At 37.0% G+C, this 22,173-nt stretch overlaps 1 pseudogene; it reads left to right on the top strand.

Moving 5' to 3' along the window:
* Nucleotides 1-11,590: 11,590 nt before the first annotated feature.
* On the top strand, nt 11,591-14,146 carry LOC107832783 (pectin acetylesterase 8-like; annotated as a pseudogene).
* Nucleotides 14,147-22,173: the final 8,027 nt, after the last annotated feature.

The raw sequence follows: 22,173 nt of genomic DNA, 5'->3' as shown, positions 1-22,173 counted from the left end.
ACCATTTGTATGTTATTTGATACTCTCTCTCTCTCTTCTACATTGCTGAGTTACTGAGACTGACCTATGTGACTACCATGTTCCTATAGTCTACTACTTACTGATTTTGCAATTGCATGACATTTTTCTTTGTCCTAAATTCAGCCTCGCATACTTGTGTGCTCTTTATATGTGCTGAACTTCCCTCTAAAATGGCTTTCAATTTTTGATTAATTTTAGACTTCCTTTGTGTAAGCCTGATTGATTTCTTTCTTTGTTTGCTGATTTCCCTGTTACTTGGTCGAAAATTTTCCTTAGCCTTTCTGACTTGGTTTATTCATGGACCAGTACTTACAAATCTCTGACTCCTTGATTTACTATGTACTAATTGATTTTTACCTTATTTATTTAATCGTGTATTTCAAAATTCTTCCCTTAAGTAAACTCTTATGTATCTACCCCTAATGGCCTACTTTGCACAAGATGCTTACTTGATCCCTTTCCTTAAATAATTTTGTTCATTACCATTTAAGTTTAAACTCCTTAATTAAAGAAAGTCTCGTACTAATTGATTTTAATTAATACTCGGTTCCTTAATTATTTTCTTACCTTCTTTCCGCCTGTTTTCACACTATAAATATCTTCTCTTCATTGACACAAACACACCAACACTCATAGTCTTTCTGAACTTATACCCATACTTAAAAGTATTCTCTCTTGTTACTTGTGGCCTGTTTGCAAATCCTGATGCCTGCTTCTCTCTCTATTTGTTTTCTTTGAACTGGTATATTCTAATTAACATTCAGCACCACAACAATGTGTTTATTTAACATTTTTTCCTCCTGTCTGCCTACTGCTTGTGTTTAGTTCAATAATTATTTAGCATTCTCCTTCTGCATGTTCTGCCTATATTGTGTATTCTAAGTGTGTTTGAGAATGATGGTTGTTTGAGGCATGACAGTATTAAAGTATTGTTGTCTATGACTCAAATTTGATCCCCTGGGATCATAACCTCATGCTACCATTGTATGTTGTATATTCTGTTGGTTTTGTGAGCATAACAGCATTCCCTATTGCTGTGTATGCCCAGAATCAACTAATGCCTAGGCACAAGGGCTCTCTGCAATCATTACCCAACCCCTGAATCCCTTTTGTGTGAAGTTATTATTTCTGTAGCACCCCTTTCCCTTTTCCTTTACTCCCCTAGTTCTTCAAGTTCTATTTTTTGCACTTGCACTCTCTCTTAGCCTTTAAGTTCTTCCCCCCTCTTGTGAGCCTTCCCTTGGGACCCATGAGCTCCCTCTGAACATAGACACTTGAGGGTTGGCCCTTCCACATTGCACTGACCCCTATTCTGATAATGCAATTTGGGTGTGAGCATTGCTCGGAGTCCCACTGAGGCTCTTAGGGAACTTTGACACACTCGAATGGGATAAAGGCTTTGGATCATGGTCTCTTTGAGTTAGTCTATCTCATAACTCAGAGAGGAAGTCAAGAATCAGGTTTCCTCTAGTTGTATTTTTCTTTATAGTTTCTGATGTAATTTTATTTATTCCGGGCTGTAATAATTTATAATAAATTCTTGGGGATGGTTAGTGGAAAAGGGTGGATAACTATGTATGAAAAGGTTAGAAATCATGACTATAGGACTACAATATTTCGGCATATCAAACCTTTCATATAGAAACCATGTCTATAGGTATTCTGAATTCTGCATAATCAAATGCAAATAGAAATCATGCTTATAGGCCCATTCTGAATTCTGCATATTCAACTTCATATAGAAATTATGCTTATAGGATTTTTTAATTCTGCATATTCCATTACATCTAGATACCATGTTAATAGGTTTAAAACAAATTCTGCATCTAGATACTATGTCTATAAGGTTTGGGAAAAAAATCAACAGTGTATAGAAAGCATGACTATAGCGGTTTTTAATAAAAAACAAGATTCACCCAGTAATAATGGCTACAACAACCGCATGACTTTTAATCAATTCGTTAAATCCCGCCTCTCTTTTAACAATCTGATTCTATCACTTCGCAAGTTTAACGGGTATGCATTCAAAACAGTTTACTTTGAGCCTTGTTGTTTCCTTGTTTTCTGAATCCAGTAGATACCATGCCTATAGGATCCTTGTCCAACACTTAGGCAAGACTTAGGGTAATAATTATAAACTGAATCTGCTTCTGTTAATAATTACAACCAGCAGGTAGGCCTGATTCGAACTTTTTATCTGAGTTTTGTCATAAGTTGAAACTGTCTCAACAATTTCCTCTCACTTGTCTTTAATACCTTTTAAAATTAGACCTAAAATAGTATATGTAAGTCATGCTAATTACGTGCTTCTTTGTTTAAGGAGGTATATCTGAGCCTCTATTTGTTATATGCTTTTCCCCAATTTGCAATATGTGTTTTTGTATGTCGCCTTAGAGTTTTACCTTTGAAACTACAAATAAGCCTAATACCCCTCCCCTTTAGGATTAGTAGTCCTAAATGCCTCCGGGACTGATCGGATTGGGACGGATAATAGCATGCAATAAGTAAACGAGACCAACCCGCGCTTTAAATACCTTAACAGGGAGGGACGGGTAGATATAGATATGATGGCCACGCGATAACATCACGTGTATCCCCTTATTGAGGAGTGTGGGGTGATCCATATTTTTAGTAAACCTCGGACCCCCTTTCCTTTATTCTTATTTCTTTAACATTTTCATTCTAGAATCCGCTTCCTCAAATTGCTCTTTTAAACTTTGTCTATTTTCAAACCTTTATATGTGAAATCCCCTCCTATTTGAGCTTTATTTGTCTACATGTTAATTGTACCCTAAACTCACAATAATTGTCTGGCCGGGAACCACACTAATGGATTCTGAGAGGTGCCTAACACCTTCCCCTTGGAATAATTTCAAGCCCTTACCAAATCTCTGGTTACTCAAATCAAACCCTCTTGGCATCCTAATGCACCCTAACCATTAGGTGGCGACTCTTCAAATCAAATCCAATTTCCAAAAGGAATGAGTTGTCCCTCCAAATGTCATAAACCCGATTCCGCGAGGAAAAAGGGGGCACGACAGTGCTCCTTCTGCTTTCTTATTTACTTGGTACCTATTAGTATCCCATAACGTACATATTCGACCATTACTAGTTGTTGAGTAGCTATGTAACCATACCCATCCTTGGGCTTTATTCTTACTTATAGCCCCAGCCTTATTCTCTTTAACCCCTATTTCTACTAGAGCGGTTATTCTTATTTTTTGTTTTCAATATATTTCTTACTTCCTTCAACTTATATCTCCTATTTAAACATCGTATGTTCCACACAAGCCAAGTCATATTGATAATTTTGTTCTGCCTCCTATAATAGGAGGTTCTAATTGAGCCTATTTCACTTCTCTATTCAATACTTCAAACCCATTCTTCACTGTTACTGGGAAATTGATGTAATTTAGTTTTGGGCTCACTTGCTTCATTCTTGCTTGTGTTTGATACCACTAGGGTTGTGTCCTTCTGTTGCACTTGCATATTGGTCTTCACCACCCCTGAATTTTGCCCTGTTTCTGTGACTCTTATCATTGCATTTGTTTCCACCTATTGATGTTGTCTTGGTTAGGCTTTGGCAGATGATCCTCTTCCATATGTTTCTTTGCTTTGCCTTTGTCTTTAGTAATCCATTGCTGCACTACTTTCTTTGTTCCCCTCTTTTCTTTCGTTTGATACTTATGTTGCTGATCCTGTCTTCTACCTTCCTGTTGACACTTATGCCCAATAACTTGGCATTTTTCACAGAACATTAGCTTCCAACCATAAATGACTGGTTGTAGGAATACTCTCCCATTTGGATCCTCCATTGTTATCTCATCTAACAGTGGTTTAGTCACATTAACCTCAATTAGCATCCTTGCATATGATATTATAATTTGCTTAGCAGTACATTCATCTGCGTACATGGGTGATCCAGTTGAGCTGGCTATCCTGCTAGTGAGTTATTCCCCCAACAATTCAGTGGTAGCTTAGGGAACTTGATCCATAGTGGAATTTCTGTTAGAGACTCCTTCTCAAAATCGAAATCTATTGTCCATTACTTGAGAATAATAGGTCTATTGTTAATAGTATATGGTTCAGAATACAGAATCTCCTACATATCTTCTCTCGTTTTGAATTTGATTATGTAATAGCCCTCCTCATGTATATACAGATTTGGTTCTGGAATAGCATTCCAATTTAACTGTATATACCTCTTCATAGCATTATAACCCAGCATGTCCAAAATTACATATGCAATTAGAGCCCCTTTATTTCTCAGTTTCTCTATCAACTTCATCTTTATCAAATTATATAATTATTTGACCATTGACGATCTGTGGTGGGATATAGGTTAAGGCAATACCATTTGTAGCAACCTTATTCTTAGCAAATAGGTTAACCCACGTTTGAGCGCCTTCCTTCTTTGCCTGCTTGTTCTCCTCTCCTACTGAATTTACTGTTTCATTGCTTTGTTGCACTAGTGGGATAGTGATTTCCTTTGTCTTCTCTATTTCTACATCTTCTCTTTCCTCCAGTGTTGCTGGGCTCAATTGGAGCTTTTTCATCGATCCAGTCGATGCCTCTCCTTGGTTCCCCTCTTTAGCTCCCCTTTGTTCGTCTGCATGGGGGGTGTTGGTATTTCCTCATCGATGTTCCTAGGTTTTGAGATACGAGTTTTGACTGAGATACCGAAGGTGCTGATCGGTACTTTTTTTGGCGACCTCGCCCTCTTCCTCATCTTCTTCCGCGTCCTCTCATCGCTGCCATGGACACACCGGTGTAGGTTAACTACCTTATGCCGAGAGCATAGAGAGAGAGCTTCGAGTATTTCCTTATTAGGAAAGGACTAATTTTTTGTCAACTCTTCCAACTTCAAGCTTAAATCATGAAGTTCATCCTTCCAAATCGATTCCAAATAACCTAAAAACCAAAACCGACAATTCACACAAGTCATAATACATCATACGGAGTTACCCATGCCTTCAAACTGTCGAGCGAAGTGCAAATTCTAAAAAGGAGTGGTCGGTTCATTACACTTAATTAATGATATGTATAACAAATGTCGGGAAAAGGCTGATTTATCGACATTTTTCAAGTAATGTCGTAAAATCAATGACATTTCAGTAAAAATGTCAACAATGCAAATGTCGCAATATTGGTCATTATTTTATGGTTAATAATCCCAACATCATAATTATAGTCTACCAATCAAGATCATTAATGGATTTCAAGATAGGCATTACACATTTATTTTATTCTGATAATCATAAATTATATATCGTTCACCAAATTTACGATTTTAAAATTCATGTAAAATATTGGGATAGTATACTTTGAGGGAAATCTTACTTGATCAATTCTTTAATCTTCTCTACTCTGATGGTAGAGAAGCAGAGAAAAGGCAATGTCACATTGTAGAAGAATTAAACAGTACAGCTACTACGTGACTCTAGTTAGTTGACCATGGTCAATTAGTTAGTTAGTTGTTTGCTTAACAGTGTTACCTAACTTATGTGTTAGTGGGGTGTATTAGTTAGTTGGTTGTATAGCTGTCATTCATTAGGATTAGAGATGTATATATACGACTCTTGTAAGTATAGCATGTGAAGAATGAAGAACTAAAAATTCTGCTCTCCTATGCTTTTGCTTCTTCTTAATCTCTCCATCCTCTTCATTCAATTGCACTCACGAACAGCTCAATTCACCAATTCATGGAAATTTAACATGGTATCAGAGCCCTAATTGAGTGAATCTAGGGATTTTCTCTGACAACAGTTGAAGATTGAGAGATTACTCAGGTATTTTTTGGTGAATTCTGAGTTTTGCTTCAGTTTTGTCCCCTAAATATCATGACGGTGGATGATGCTACTACACAAAATATGATTGTGATTGATCACAATCACCCTCTATTTTTGCATGCTTCCGATTCTCCGAGCTCGCTTTCGATCGGAATGCCTCTGGTCGGAATGGAGAATTACACCCTATGGCGACAAGCCATGGAGGTTTCTTTGCTCACCAGAAATAAACTAGGCTTTGTTGATGGAACAAATACTAGAGACACTTATGGACAGAATTTTGTTAATCATTGGGATCGCGGCAATGCCAAAATCATGGATAATGAATAATGTTATTCGAGATCTGCTTAGTAGAGTGTTATTTCGTTCTAGTGCTCATGCTATTTGGGAGGATCTGAGAGAGCGTTTTGATAAGGTGACAGCTTCTCGCATGTTCTATCTACATAAAGCAATTTTCACGTTAACACAAGGAACTTCTTCTATTTTTGTGTATTACTCTAAGTTGAAGGACCTATGGGATGAGTATGACTCATTGATGCCGCCTCCTTCATGTGAATGTGCAAAATCTAAGGAGTATGCTAATCATTTGCAATACCAGCGCTTGTTATAGTATCTTATAGGCCTTAATGATAGATATAGTCAAGCACGCAACCAGATTTTGATGAAATCTCATGTTCCTAATGTTAATTAAGCATATGCGATGTTGCTTCAAGATGAGAGTCAAAAACTGGTAGCAGGATGGCATTGTGTGTTGACTGAAAACATGGAACCTATTGCTCTATTCACTACTAAACAGTATGCTCAGAAGCAAGGGAAGAAAAATTATAATCTGGAGTGTGAATATTGTCACATAAGAGGACATTCCAAAGAGAATTGCTTCAGGTTAATGAAGTGTGCTTTTGCAACATGAAAGGACATTTGAAAGAAAATTGTTATAAAATCATAGGATATCCTCCTGATTTTAAGTCAAAAAAGAGAGGTGCATTTCCAAGTGGAAATCTAGCACAATCAGATGGATATGTTGCTCCTACTCATCGTCTAATTCCACATATGACAGCACCAGTTTTACACCAGAACAGTACTCTTAAATCCTCAACTTGTTGAATAAAACTTCAATTGGTGAACCTAGTGCAAATATGGCAGGTATTTCTCAGTCTGATTCCAATTCTAATTTTACTTGGATAGTAGACACAGGAGCTACTAATCATATGACAGGTAATGAACGATTGTTGGTTGATGTTGCTAAAGTAGGAAATTCAGGATAGGTTCAAATGTCTACTGGAGAATCTGCTCAAATTACTCATGTAGGAAATTGCCATTTATCATGAGGTGATTTCATCAAAGATGTTCTATGTGTACCAGCTTTTAAATTCAACCTTTTATCAGTTTCAAAACTAACTAAAGCATTGCAGTGCTTTGTTAACTTCTATCCTGATTTCTTTATCTTCCAGGACCTCTTCACTGGGAGGGTGATGGGGATTGGTAAAAGGAAAGAAGAGCTCTATATCTTGAGACCAAAAGGAGATGCTGAAATCAAGGAGCAGATGAGGTCTTTGGCAGTAAGAGGAATCACAGATTCAGAGTTGTGGCACAAGAGGATGGGTCATATACCTATGGCAGTCTTATGAAGAATTTCTACTTTGAACAACAAGTGTAGCATTACATTGGATCATTGTAGCATATGTCAATTGGCTAGGCAAGTTAGATTACCATTTCCCCATAATAGTACTAGTAGGGTTTTTGCACCTTTTGAATTGGTTCATATGGATGTTTGGGGATCTTACAAAGTTTCCACTTACAATGGCATGAACTACTTTCTCACTCTTGTGGATGATTTCTCTAGATAGACATGGGTTTTTATGATGTGTGTGAAGTTTGATGTATCTACTTTGCTTTAATCTTTTATAGCCATGATTTTAGATCAATTTGAAAAGAAAATCAAGGCTTTTAGGTCTGACAATGGGTCAGAGTTTTTTAATAATATCTGTGGTGAGTTGTTCAAATTCCATAGGATAGTTCATCAGAGTTCTTGCCTTTATTCACCTCAACAGAATGGGGTTGTTGAGAGGAGACATAGGCATATTCTTGAGACAGCTAGAGCTATCAAATTTCAGGGTCATTTGCCATCCAAGTTCTAGGGATGTTGTATAGAAGCTGCCGTATATGTCATTAATAGGGTACCTTCCACTGTTTTGGGGAACAAGTTTCCATTTCAGGTGTTATATAATAGATGTTCTTCATTGTCTCACTTGCGAGTAATAGGGTGTTTTTGTTATGCAACAACATTACCTAAACAAGATAAATTCAGTCCTAGAGCTACTCCTTCTGTGCTGCTTGGCTATGGAACTTTTCAGAAAGGTTATAAACTATATAACATTGAGCACAAGATAGTTTTTATTAGTAGAGATGTTCTGTTTCATGAGAACATCTTTCCTTTCTATTCTCAGACCATAGACCAAGACTTCTCCTTTCCAGTTCTATCAATCCCTTCTGCTCCACCAGAAGATTCTGTTCCCATTCCATCAAACCAGCCACAAGCAATAACCTCATCAGAAATAGCAGTCCTTGATAATGCAGAGTCTGTTTCCCTCACTGCAGACTCCTCTTCTTCTACTCCTATATCTTTTCCTGATTCAGGACCATTACCAGTTTCTAATCTAGAACCACCACACCGAAAATCTGGAAGGGTGTCTAAGCCACCTATTCGGTTGAAGGACTTTGTTGTTCCTAGTAAAACTGTTGTTGCTTGTCTTTACCCACTGTCTAATGCTGTTAACTATGATACTTTGACACCAAGGTATCAAAGTTTTCTCACCAAGTTATCTGTTGATGTTGATCCCCAGACCTATACACAGGCTGCTAAGGATCCCATATGGATTGAGACTATGCAAGCTGAACTACAAGCTTTGGAAGCTAACAATACCTGGGAGGTAGTACCTTTGCCTCCTGGTAAGAAGGGTACTGGTTGTAGGTGGGTATATAAAATTAAGTATAAAAATATAGGTGAGGTAGAAAGGTTTAAGGCACGATTGGTAGCAAAGGGTTATAGTCAGCAAGAGGGGTTAGATTACCAATAAACTTTTTCACCCGTAGTTAAAATGGTAACTGTTAGATGTGTTCTAGCTATTGCTACAACCAAGCATTGGACAATCCATCAAATGGATGTCTATAATGCTTTTCTACAGGGTGATTTGGATGAAGAAGTATATATGAGTTTACCCCAGGGTTTTCACAGTTCTAAGGGCTCTTGCATGTTTGTAGGTTGTTTAAGTCTTTGTATGGTCTTAAACAAGCTTCTCGGCAGTGAAATCTAAAATTAACTTCTGTTTTACTGTCCTATGGATTTGTCCAAAGTCATTTGGATTATTCTCTATTCACGAAATAGTCTCACGGAAAGTTTTTTATAGTGTTGGTTTATGTCGATGATCTTTTGATCACAGGTGATGACTCCACCATGATCCTTGAAACTAAGGCATGCTTGCAATCTAGTTTCAATATCAAAGACCTTGGTGAGCTAAGGTATTTTCTTAGGATTGAATTGTCCAGAAGTAAGGATGGTATTGTTATGCATCAACGAAAGTATGCCCTTGAACTGATATCAGATATGGGCTTAGCTCGAGCTAAGTCAGTGGGTGCTCCGTTGGAGTTTAATTTGAAGCTGACATCCTCAGAATTTGACGCACATGTTGGGGTGACTGATGATGCTCTTCTTGTTGATCCTAGTATATATCAGAGACTTTTAGGCACACTGTTATATTTGACTAACACACGTCCAGATATTAGTTTGGCAGTTCAGTGCTTAAGCCAATTCATGCACTCACCTAAGGTTTCTCATATGGAAGTTGTTGTACGATTGGTTCGTTATATCAAACAATCTCCTGGCGTTGGGATCCTCCTATCTTCTGCTTCTTCTTCTTGTTTAGTTGCTTATTGTGATGTTGATTGGGCTTCATGTCCAAATACTCGCAGGTCTGTTACAGGATACTTTATTAAATTTGGTGATTCCTTTGTTTCTTGGAAATCCAAGAAACAAATAACTATCTCTAGAAGTTCTGCCGAGGCAGAGTATAGAAGTCTTGCCTCGACAGTTGCTGAGCTTGTGTGGTTGCTTGGATTGTTTAAGAAATTGCATATGATTATTCAGTTGCCTATCTCTCTATATTGTGACAGTAAATCAGCCATTCAGATTGCTGCTAATCCAGTTTTTTATGAACGCACCAAGCACATTGACAACGATTGTCATTTCATACGCGAGAAAGTTCAGCAAGGGTTGGTATGTCTTCATCATTTGAGTTCCTCTGAGCAACAAGCCGATGTTCTTACCAAAGGACTCACTCAACTTCAGCATCATTATCTCATATCCAAGCTAGGCATGAAGAACCTCTTCATATCGCCTAGCTTGAGGGGGGTGTAGAAGAATTAAACAGTACAGCTATTACGTACATCTATTACGTGACTCTAGTTAGTTGACATGGTCAATTAATTAGTTAGTTGTTTGCTTAACAGTGTTACCTAACTTATGTGTTAGTGGGGTGTATTAGTTAGTTGGTTTTACAGCTGTCATTCATTAGGATTAGAGATGTATATATACGACTCTTGTAAGTATAGCATGTGAAGAATGAAGAACTGAAAATTCTGCTCTCCTCTGCTTTTGCGTCTTCTTAATCTCTTCATCCTCTTCACTCGATTGCACTCACGAACAGCTCAATTCACCAATTCATGGAGATTTAACACACATAAGCATCAATATATTTCTGCCAACCATAAATACTGTTTCCAAAAGTAGAAAATTAGGTCACATAAGCATGGTAAGTACAACTTAAAAGGAGGTCAATATCATCTGTATTAATTTACATGCTTTATATATGTTCTGTTATAGGGAAAAAGAGATTGAAAACTGCTAGTAGAAGTTTTAGTCTTAAAGTATAGAATGAATTAAATTTCATATTCATCCCAAGAGAACGTTCAGACAGATCGTTTTGATGGGAATTCGAAATTAAAGAAGTGTATCATTAGTCCTTTCCATTCTGATGTATAGAGAAATAGAGTCACATGCATGGGCAGAATTTCCTTTGTCCTGCAAAATATAAATTTTCTTCAATATTAGCAATAAAACATCGCTAAACTTATTTGATCTGCTTCTTCAACTTCAAGTCTGAGTAAGATAAAAAGCCAAGAGCACGTAAGATAAACCACATTAATCCCAATATAGCATATATAATCATAATCTCCCAATCCAGATCATTGACGGATTTCAAAATATGGATTATACATTTATTTCAAGAAAGAGGCTAAATAGCAAAAATAGGCTATATACATTCACTAAATTTACAACCTTAAAATTCATGTAAAATTCGGTTCGATAATACTTTTGAGAGATCATCTTACTTGATCAATTCGATCTCAATATTTTTGGTTATTCTTGTCTACTCTGATTGTAGAGAGAAACAGAGTCACATGCATAGGCATTAACATCTTTGTCGTGCAAAACACAAATGTGCTCCAAAATTAGAAAGCTAGGGTCACATAGTCAAAAACATTTTTAGTAACCGTGCGTTAAATAAGATTTGTCTCGTCTATAAGCAGTTCAATATTAAGTATATGTGGGGGACCGATTTATTTATTTAATTTGGTAATTTGAAAATAAGCGTATCACATGCAGTGAATAATTATTTAACCTAATATGGGATATACCATTTAATAAAAGCTGGCTGTTAAGTTTAGTTCTATTACAAAGATTTACTGGTTGATGTTATGATCACAGTGCTTAGAAAAAGGCTTTATATCTCAGTATTTCTTTCTTTTTTCCTCTTTACAGCTTTTTAAGAGAGACTAATTTCCCCAAACTTCATTTACCTTCTTCTTCAACTTCAAGTCTGACTGTTGGAATGGCAAAAGTGATAGATTTTAACTCAGTTCTCATATCTGTGGTGCTTTGTACGTATCTTTTATCTTCTCTCTCTTCTTCTCAAGCTCCCATTTTCAATGTTTTCTTCTATCAACTCGCGGCATGAACTTCAACACCTAGCTTTCTCTGTATTGATTTTGTTTATTAGTATTAACACTTAGACGTTATCTGTTTTAGTTTCTCTACTGTGTCTTTGGACGACAACTGAAGCGGAGGTCTATGTAAATACGACCATTCTGGAAAGCGCAAAAGCAAAGGGAGCTGGTGAGATTGATGTTTCTTCAGAAAAGAACTCCCTCAGTACTTATATTTATACATCTTCTTAACTTTCCTAGTCTTTAAATTTTATAAATATTTTGAGTTTATTGTTGTTTTGGTTAATTTTGTATTTAAAGTATGCTTGGATGGAAGTGCTCCCGCTTTCCACTTTTATCCGGGAACTGGCTCTGGAGCTTATAGTTGGCTCATTCATCTTCAGGTATATATATACTCATATTTTATGTTATTTTGTTTAATTAATGTTATTGTGTTTTTTTTACCTTGTTTTTGCTAATCTTCAACTCTGATTTTCTAGGGAGGAGGGTGATGTGAGACTACTTCCGACTGCCAAACTCGTGCGGCAACGGACTTATCTTCGAAAAATAGGCCAACTGTAGCTTATTTTAGAGAAGTTCTAAGCAATGATCCTCGACAAAATCCAGGTGCATGTTTAATGTAGTAGGTTATATGTATTTTTATGACTAATTACCTTTTCTTCTTGAAAGTGTATACAGTATACAAGTTGTGGCACTAATAACAACTGAAAAGATATTCTTAAAAAAATGTAAGATTAGGTATTGTGATGGGTCATAAATATACTAGAGATGATGAAGAAGTTGACCCTGTAAGTTAGAATATTCCCATCCTTAGTGGAACTTCAGCAGGAGGGTTGGGTGCAATTACGTTGCGACAAGTTCAGACTTTTATTCTCTTTGACTGCTAGAGTCAAATGCATCTCTGATGCTGGCTTTTTTGTCAATGTGTAAGTTTACTGACTACATTCTGAATACTCTCATTACTGAATAAATTATAGCTCCAAGAAAGGAAAAAAGAAAAAAGAAAAAAAAGACAAATTAATTCTCGAATTAATTTATGCAGAAAGACTGTAATTGGCGAACCGGTTATTAAGGAGAAGTATAAGAGAGTCGTTGTCTTACACGTAAGAAGCATCATATAAATAGTTTCTCTTTAATTTCTTAATGTTGTCAATTTTATCTCAACTATAGTTTATTATTTTTCTTGCACCTAATGTGTATAAAACATTTTTTACCCTTTCTTGGGTACTTTAGGGATCTGTCAAGAACCTACCACTCTCTTGCACGGCCTTGAGTTTAGACCCAAGTTTGGTAAGAACGATTTTATTTGTTCATTTAGTTATTTTGTGAAAAAATTAGTTAGCTGAATTGATATGTCTCAAAAATATACGATGATTTTGCAGTGCTTCTTCCCTCAGTATGCAGCAAGACATATTTGCGCACCACTTTTCATCATCAACTCGGCCTATGATTCTTGGCAGGTTAGAAAATAAATTTCTATGATTTACAAATTTTGTTCATTTGTGCTATTACTTTATTTACTTCGTTTCCTTCCAAATTCTAAATGGTTTTGCCTTTTGATTCTTAAACTTTAGATAAACAACAGTTTGGTTCCCAAGGAGGCCGATCCTTATAATGAGTGGATAAATTGCAAGACAAATATAAATAATTGCTCACCTAGTCAACTCCAAACTTTCCAAGGTATATATATATATATATATATATATATATATTTGCCAGTTTATTCTCTTTTAATCCGATTCATGTGACAATTCCTCTCTTTAACATTTTCTCTAACTTGCTTTTGAGTTTTTGTTCATCAGATTTCAGGTTGACATTTTTGGAGGCACTGAACGAACTAGGACCAAGTATATCAAGAGGATATTTCATTTCCTCTTGCCATTCTCACAATGGTATTGAAGCACAAGGCTATTGGTCCTACAACAACTCTCCAACATTAGCTAACAAGGTCACTTTAATTTCTTTTTCTCTTTTTTGGTATTTGTATAATTTCCGCTTTATTCCTTGTGTTGTTATTTGACATTTGATAATATCTCATTGTAACAGACAATTGCTGAAGCTGTTGGAGACTGGTTTTTTGATAGGAGTGAGTTTCAAGAAGTTTATTGCCCGTATCCTTGTGGCAAAAATTGCCATTAGAGGTGCTCATGCATGTAGTACTACGTACTATTTTTTGTATTTCAGATGTTTTTTTAAATTCCTTTTAACAAGTGGGAGTAATTAGTGTAGAGCTACCTCAGTGTCTTAGATAGTAATTGTTAGCCAACCTACTTATGTATGTGAGGATAATATCAAAAACAACTGGAGGTTAAGATTGTTCATCAAATTTTTATATATTGTTGCAAGTTGTAATGGGTTTTTTTTTTTTCATTTCAACATATTTTGATCGAGCAAGTTATGAAAGAAAACTTAGATTAAAATTCTCTTCACATTTTACTCCATCTCGGCCAAGAGAGTGTGTGTGTATAATATATATGGCTAACACAAATTTTCAAGTTCATAAACAAATTCTTGCCCTTGACGCTCACCAGTGATGGAACTGGGCAAGTGATTCCTCAAAATTGTAACTCATTTTTCTTAAGCCAAATTATTAAACAGCTCAAAGCAACAAGCTCAACCCAAGACGTAAAAACCAGTTAAATAGGAGTAGTACTTATGTACTCAGAAAAATGTTGGAATCGTGTACCAAAGTAATTACTTTATTGATTTAATAATCCATTACTAATTAAAATGGTTATTTCATATTTCGGTAGCTTGGTCTCGTTCGGCCTCCTAGGAAGGGGAAGGGCTGCGTATGATTTAAAGGCAAAGTCTCTTCTATTTTTTTGTGACAAGGAATGGCACTCTAACTGAAATCAAATATTGAATACAATGATTATAAATATTAAGTAGATATTTGATGGCCTATATTGTTCTAGAAAACTTTACATAATATATATTGGTGAACTCATTCAAATTCAATAAGTTTGATTATTGCTTGCATGCGATGAATGTTTCCATGTCATATTCATAAGTAAAATGAAACATACAAAACGTTTTTAAAACTCCCAAAAGAGTAAATAAATTTGGAACGAACGATACAATATCAAACCTATTTATGAACCATCTATTGTTTGAAAAAACAAAAACAAATAAACATCTGTTGTGTCTCACATTAACTTGATAAAGCATTACCAATCAGAACAAAGCTGTTTCGCAGACATAGTTTGACAATCAGAATTGCGTAAGCAAATTTTAACTTAATTTTATTTAATTCTTGAAATTATTTATATACTTGTTGCTATGTCTATTTGCAGAGATTTTTGCATTTATACCCCTAATGTATGGTATAAATACAAGTAAATGAAAAACTTTTTATAATATTTTATCATAAATTATCTAATCAACTTATATAAGGCAATATGCATTGATAATGTTCATCATCCAAAATTATTGTTCTCAAAAAGCTGAGATCTTTTTTACATGTAATTAAATCTATAGTTACGTACATTTCATTTCATTCTAATTATGATTCCCTGTTTTCATTTAAATGGAGCGATTTGGGCATGAGGATTTTAAATTGACAAGTGTAATTACTTTAAATTTGGTTGCATGCACATGAATAAATTAAACCTCCCCAAAAATTCCAGTAGATATTTAAAAGTGACGCCTTCTAATAAGGTGCCAATTAATTTATATTTTAGAAAATATGGTTAGCAAGAATTTTTATTGGTACTGATAAAAGTATTAAATTTGCAGGAATATATATGACGAGAAAAATGTGTTATAAGCAAATTATGGCAATTTTGCAAATTTGCATATTTGTCTTAATTTTATTTCCCAAGACATTCGTAAACTGTAAAATTAAAACTATCGAAGAAATAGAGTACATTTGTTATCTGCAATGCGTGGAAGACTATATAGAATACAGCTGGGACCTATTTAAGGATCTTACAGGAGATCAAATTATTGAAAAATGTAAAAGGGGTGAAAGATATTTGCCATGTGAAATTGATGAAGAAGTAGTTTCATAGTACATTACAGATGTTATTTTTTCCCCTATATATGATCCTTTTCGCATTAAATAAGTGAAAAATAACATATATAGTAGACCTATAAATGAAACACGAGAGATTTTTGTAAATTTATTTTCCTCGCAAATTGTTAGTAAGCTTAGAAGATCATTCAACTGAAATTGTTCAGTACGGGCCTTATCCAAATTACAAAATAGATTGAACTTTACCTCAACCATGTGTTGGGTTAAGAAAGGTTGTCACGATCCGAATTTTTTACCGCCGGGATCGTGATAGCACCTAACATTATATTTGCTAGGCAAACCAACGTTACTGATTATTTTTACCTGTTTCCTTTATCTTTTAATAATTTACCAGTTAATATAAGAAAAATCAGCAGAAACAAAATGCAGAAGAACAGAATTTAACAAATTAACTTAATACAAATACAAAACTATAATAAAACTCCACCTAAAACTGGTGTCACAATCTCACGGACAGTCTACGAATACTACAAATAATGGTCTGAACAAGAAATACACATCTGTCTCGGAAATAGATAAAACATAAAAGAAACAGGGTAGAAGGGGACGTCAAGGCTTGCGGACGGCTGCAGGACTACCTCGGGTCTCCACTGGACTGAAGGCAGCGACCTCGAACTACGGTCCGTAAGGTCCAGTATCGGGATCTGCACAAAAAGTGTAGAGTGCAGTATTAGTACAACCGACCCCATGTACTGGTAAGTGTCAAGCCTAACCTCGGCGAAGTAGTGACGAGGTTAGGACACGACAAACATCATAAACCTGTGCAGTTAATCAGTAATAACAGAGTAACAAGTAATAAAAACCAAGCAAAAATGTACGGGAAGGGGCAACATGCCATGGGATTTCAACATAAAGAATTACAATAGTAAAGAAATTTAAACAGTTAAAACACTTGAACAGATAATAGCAAATGAACACAGCAAACAGAAAATGCACGGCATCTCCCGTCGTGCTTTTACTCTCAATCCTCACCATGCAATCAATAATAAAAATGTGCACGGCATCACCCTTCGTGTTTTATCACTCTTCCTCACCATATGAATAGTATAAATGTGCACGGCATCACCCTTCGTGCTTTATCTCTCTTCCTCACCATATGTATCAATATAAATGTAAATGTGCACGGCATCACCCTTCGTGCTTTATCACTCTTCCTTACCATATGCATAAGTATGAATGTGCACGACATCACCCTTCATGCTTTATCACTCTTTCCTCACCCAAACAGCAGAAACAATAACATCCCGGCAAGGGAATCAACAATAGAAACAGATACATCCTGGCAAGGGATTCAGCTATAACCAATCGCGTTCCAACAGTTAACTTCATAAAATAAATCTCAACTTGAGCCAACACTCAACAATGGTCAATTACCAAGAAATTATCATAACTCTTGTTCAACATGGATAATTATCAATTTAATCATGGACAGTACATAACAAGAGTCACAACAGTCACAGTATAAGACTCACGGTCATGCTCGACACCAATATATAGATACTCGTCACCTCACCTATACGTCGTACACAACACTAACACGTAGCAAACAAGACACAACACCTATTCCTTCAAGCTAAGGTTAGGCCAAACACTTACCTCGATCCCACGGCCAAAATCAAGCCTCAAATATCACTTTCCTTCTAGATTTCACTTCCAATTCACTTGTATCTAGTCATAATTAACTTAATAACATCAATAAATGCTAAAGAACTCAAATTAATTGCTTAATTATAGGTTTCCCAATATTTTTCCAAAAAGTCAAAAACTGACCCCGGGCCCGCTTGGTCAAAACCCGAAGTTCGGACCAAAACCCAATTACCCCATTCACCCCCCGAGCTCGGATATGCAATTGGTTTTGAAATCCGATCTCAATTTGAGGTCTAAATCCCCAAATTTCGAAATTCCCAAATTTCACCCAAAAGCACACAATTTCCCATGAAAATCCCTAGATTTTGTGATGAAATCTTGTAAAAAGATGAAGTAGATTGAAAGAAATGAGTTAGAAATTGTTTACCTATGATTTGGGGAAGAACTTTTCTTTGGAAAATCATCTATGGGAGCATAGGGTTTGAAAATTTGAAAGAATGAATTGAAATCCCGTCTAGAACTCTTTTTAAACAGTCGCAGTTATCGCATTTCGATCAGGGGTTCGCAATTGCGAACCTCGCAAATTATATCGCAATTGCGAAGAATGTTCAGGCCTGCTATTATTGCAAATGCGAACATCTGTTCGCAATTGCAACCTGTTCTTATCGCAAATGCGATGGTGAACTTCACAATTGCGAAGGTCCCCTGCCCAGCCTTTTTATCGCAAATACGAAGGGTATATGATGCTCGCATTTGCGAGCTAGGATTTGCAAATGCGAAGCCTGCAGACCTGAAACACACCTGCAGTTTTTCTTAAGTTCAAAACACTTTGTGGCCTATCCAAAACTCACCCGAGCCCTCGGGGCTCCAAACCAAACATGCATACAAGTCTAAAAATATCATACGGACTTGGTCGTGTGATCAAATCGCCCAAATAACATCTTAAATAACGTGTTTATCATCAAAATCAATGAAAATCTCAAGAACTCATAATGTTTCTATTTTTACAACCGAGGGTCCGAATCACGTCATACAAACTCTATTTCTTACCAAATTTTACAGAAACTTAAATACCATGTTAGACCTGTACCGGGCTCCGGAGCCAAAATACGGACCTGATACCATCAAATTCAAATATTATTCAATTTCTAAACTCCTTATATTTTTCAGTTAAATAATTTTCTTCAAAAATTAATTTCTTGGGCTAGGGACCTCGGAATTCAATTTCAGACATACGCCCAAGTCCTATATTTTTCTACGGACCCTCCGGGATCGTCAAATTATGGGTCGGGTCTGTTTATCCAAAATATTGATCGAAGCCAACTTAATTCAATTTTATAGGCAAAATTAGCATTTTTCACAAATTTTCACTTAAAGGCTTTCCGGATATACGCCCAGACTGTGCACGCAAATCGAGGTGAGATAAAAAGAGGTTTTTAAGGCTTCGGAACATAGATTTGACTTATAAAGAAAGAGATGACCTTTTGGGTCATCACATTCTCCACCTCTAAAATAACCGTTCGTCCTCGAACAGACATAGAAAAGTGCCTGAGTTGGTGAAAAGATGGGGATATCGGCTCCGCATATCGGACTCGGACTCCCAGGTAGCTGCCTCAAGAGGCTGACCTCTCCACTGAACACGAACCGAAGGGTAACTCTTCGATCTCAACTGACGAACATGCCGGTCTAGAATAGCTACCGGCTCCTCCTCATAGGTCAAGTCCTTGTCCAACTGGACAGTGCTGAAGTCTAACACATGGGATAGATCATCGAGATACTTTCGAAGCATGGATACATGAAACACTGGATGCACAGCTGATAAACCCGGCAGCAACCCAAGTCTGTAAGCCACCTCTCCCACTCTATCAAGGATTTCAAAGGGCGCCCGATGAACCTAGGGCTTAGCTTGCCCTTCTTCCCAAATCTTATCACGCACTTCATGGGCGACACCGGAAGAAACACTCGCTCTCCGACCATGAATTCCACATCACGAACCTTACGGTCGGTATAACTCTTCTGCCTGGTCTGAGCTATACGAAGCCTATCCTGAATGATCTTAACCTTATCCAAGGCATCCTGAACTAAATCTGTACCCAATAACCAAGACTTTCCCGGCTCAAACCACCCAATCGGCGACCGACACCGCTTACCATATAATGCCTTACAAGGAGACATTTGGTTGCTCGATTGATAACTGTTGTTGTAGGCAAACTCTCCTAATGGCAAAAACTGATCCTAAGAACCTCCAAAGTCAATAACACAAGCTCGGAGCATATCTTTCCAAATCTGAATAGCACGCTCGGACTGTCCGTCCGTCTGAGGATGAAATGTTGTGCTCAACTCGACCCGCATACCCAACTCACGCTGTACTGCCCTCCAGAAATGCGAGGTAAACTATGTACCTCGATCAGAAATGATAGACACAGGCACACCATGAAGACGAACGATCTCACGGATATAAATATCTGCCAACCGCTCAGAAGAATAGGAAATTGTCACCGAAATGAAATGCGCTGACTTAGTCAGCCTGTCCACAATAACCCACACTGCATCGAACTTCCTCTAAGTCCGTGAGAGTCCAACAACAAAGTTCATAGTGATACGCTCCACTTCCACTCAGGAATCTCAATCTTCTGAAGCAAACCACCAGGTCTCTGATGCTCGTACTTTACCTACTGACAATCCAAACAACAAGCTACATATGCAACAATATCTTTCTTCATCCTCCTCCACCAATAATGCTGCCGCAAGTCCTGATACATCTTAGCGGGGCCCAAGTGAATAGAATACCGGGAACTGTGAGCCTCCTCTAGAATCAACTCATGAAGTTCATCCACATTAGGCACACAAACTCGGCCATGTATCCTCAAAACTCTATCATCTCCAACTATAACCTGCTTGGAACCTCCGTGTCGCACTGTATCTCTAAGGACAAGTAAATGAGGATCATCATACTATCGATCTCTGATATGCTCAAATAATAAAAAAACGAGCGATTGTGCAAGCTAGAACACGGCTATGCTCAGAAACATCCAACCTCACAAATTGATTGGCTAAAGCCTGAACATCCAAAGCAAGTGGTCTCTCACCAATTGGAATATACGCAAGGCTGCCCATACTGGCTGACTTCCTACTTAAAGCATCAGCCACTACATTGGCCTTCCTAGGATGATACAAGATGGTGATATCATAGTCTTTCAATAGCTCCAACCACCTCCTTTGCCTCAAATTTAGCTCCTTCTGCTTGAACAAGTATTGCAAACTCTTGTGATCCGTGAACAACTCGCATGACACACCGTATAAATAGTGCCTCCAAATCTTCCGCACATGAACAATGGCTGCTAGCTCCAAATCATGAACTGGATAATTCTTCTCGTGAATCTTCAACTGTCGCGAAGCATATGCAATAACCTTGCCATTCTGCATCAACACCACACCGAGTCCAATACGAGATGTGTCACAATATATTGTATATGGCCCTAAACCTGTAGGCAATACCAATACTGACGTCGTGGTCAAGGCTGTCTTGAGATTCTGAAAGTTCGCTTCACACTCGTCCGGCCACCTGAACTGAGAACCCTTCTGGGTCAACCTGGTCATCGGGGCTACAATAGATGAAAACCTCTCCACAAACCAACGGTAATAACCCGTCAAACCCAAGAAACTCCGAATCTCCGTAGCTAATGTTGGTCTAGGCCAGTCCTTGACTGCCTCAATCTTCTTGGGATCCACCTGAATATCCTCTGCTGATACAACATGACCCAAGAATGCTACTGAACTCAACCAAAACTCACATTTTGAAAACTTAGCATATAACTAGCTGTCTCTCAGAATCTGAAGAACGACTCAAAGGTGTTGCTCATGCTCCTCCCGGCTGCGGGAATAGATCAAAATATCATCAATAAAAACAATCACAAAGGAATCCAGATAAGGCTTGAACACCCAGTTCATCAAATACATAAAAGCTGTTGTAGCATTTGTGAACCCAAATGACATCACTAAGAACTCATAATGCCTGTACCGAGTACGAAAAGTTGTCTTAGGGACATCGGAGGCCCTAATCCTCAACTGATGGTAGCCAGACCTCAAATCAATATTCGAAAATATCCTAGCACGGTATATAGATTGTGTACTAATACTAATAATAGTGAATTATATATATATATATATATATATATATATATATATATATATATGCACACACACACACACGAGACTTGCAAGGCATGCCCGCCAGAAAGTGAAGAGAGGTTTATCAACACCCCGACTTAGGAATCATAACCCACCGAAGAAAAGAAAAAAGTATACCGCAATGCACCTCTCTTTAGTTAAGCTTTTGAAGATGTCTAAATTTACTTTCGCCGCATCGAGGACTTTTTCAAAATTCCGGAGCATATTTTTGTATTGTACTATATCGTTTGATGAATATCATATTTGGATGAATTGTGTTATTTTGCCGTCGTTTCATGATATCACGCACCAGTAATAAAATGAATAAACTTGCAATATTATACAGAAAAATTATGATATGGTATATAAAAAGGTAGGGTAAATGATAAAACAAAATTATTTAATAATAATAAAGGGTGAGATTGAGAAAAAAAGATAAGGTAACGACGCGACCACGCCAAATCGGTCGTTACATAAAGTGGCACATTTTATCATTATGTAACGACGGATTTAACGATACGATGCAATAAAATTTAAGTAACAATAAAAAAAATATTGTATTTAAAATAA

Source organism: Nicotiana tabacum, chromosome 20 (assembly GCF_000715075.1).
Source record: "Nicotiana tabacum cultivar K326 chromosome 20, ASM71507v2, whole genome shotgun sequence".
Taxonomy (NCBI): Eukaryota; Viridiplantae; Streptophyta; class Magnoliopsida; order Solanales; family Solanaceae; genus Nicotiana; species Nicotiana tabacum.
This window is presented reverse-complemented; position numbering and strand designations above follow the sequence as displayed.